This window comes from Empidonax traillii, unplaced genomic scaffold (genome assembly GCF_003031625.1).
Source record: "Empidonax traillii isolate 1590-97213 ecotype Southwest subspecies unplaced genomic scaffold, ASM303162v1 scaffold2353:size42472, whole genome shotgun sequence".
Taxonomy (NCBI): Eukaryota; Metazoa; Chordata; class Aves; order Passeriformes; family Tyrannidae; genus Empidonax; species Empidonax traillii.
In genome coordinates, this window is record NW_020957546.1 from 38248 (window position 1) to 39767 (window position 1520).

The window sequence follows — 1520 nt, forward strand, 5'->3', positions numbered from 1 at the left end:
GGGGACATCAATGACATCACAGGGGACCTGGATAACAACACAGAGACACCAGTGATATCACGGGGGACATTGGTGACATCACAGGGGACAGTGGTGACATTATAGGGACAGTAGTGACATCATTGTGGACCAGTGACATCACAGAAGACTGGTGACAACAAAGGGGCAGCCGTAACCTCCCAAGGACATCAGTGACATCACTGGGGACATCGGTGACTTCACAAGGAGAGGAGTGACATTGCAGAGACACCAGTGACATCATCGGTGACACTGGTGACATCACAGGGACAGCAGTGACTTCACTGGGGACCAGTGATGTCACAGGGGACTGGGGACCAGAAAGGGATAGCCGTGATGTCACAGGGCTATCGGTGACATCACAGGGGACAGGGGTTACAACACAGGGGACAGAGGTGTCATCACAAAAACATTGGTGACATCACTGGGGACAAGTGACGTCACAGGGGACTGGTGACAACAAAGGGACAGCTGTGATATAACGTGGATGTTGGCGGAGGAGCTTCCAGAACAAACTGCACACAAATCAGGATGATTTACGCAAATGTTCCACTTTATTTACATAACCCAACCTCTTATACACTTTCACTGCCCTCCGGGGCGTGATCACTTTCAAACTATTGGTTATTTGCTGTAACCCACGAACCGAGCGTGCATTACTGACACACTGCCTATTGGCTGCACACAGGTGTCCATGTGATATGAAGACATTGTTTTTCTCCTAAAACTCCTCCTTATTTTTGTCACAGGTTTCTCTTTGTTTACATTCCTGCAGTCTGGTATCACTGCTCCTGTATCTTTCCACTGCCTGCAAAGAGGCTTCTGGCTATGTCAGGGGCAGGTCTAACTGAGGCCAATTAGTATGGTTTGTCCATAGTGTGTCTTTTTTCAGCTCAGCACCCCACACATGGACATCAGTGACATCATTGGGGACATTGGTGACTTCACAAGGACAAGGGTGACATCACAGAGACACCTGTGACATCATCGGTGACACTGGTGACATCACAGGGACAACCATGACATCGCTGTGTGTACCAGGTTCACAAGGATTCGTCTGGAATAAAGACAACAGTCATTCAAACACTGCAAAATATCTTTTATTGTAGTGAGAGTAAAAAAAAACTATTAGCAAAGAGAATCAAAATTAAAAATACAAAAAAACCCCTACTTTATCTATTGGTGTTCATACAGTATTACAAAGAGCCTCTAATAAAGTATTAGTACAAGGGGCATAAAAGGGATACAATATTAGCTAGTAAAAAGGGAATTAAAGGGATAAAATAAGGATATAAAACTTTAGTTTTCCCTGTTGTTACCTACCAATAAACTGTGCTCACCTGCACAGACAGGCCAGGCCTACCAGGCTCTGCAGGGCTGGTCGGTGCCCGTGCTTGGCGGGTGTCCCCGCGGAGCAGCACAGTGTGGATGGAAGGATGAGCATCGCTCCCCCCAGCAGTGCTGACACCCCATTCCATCAGCTCTACATTACACTACGGAGG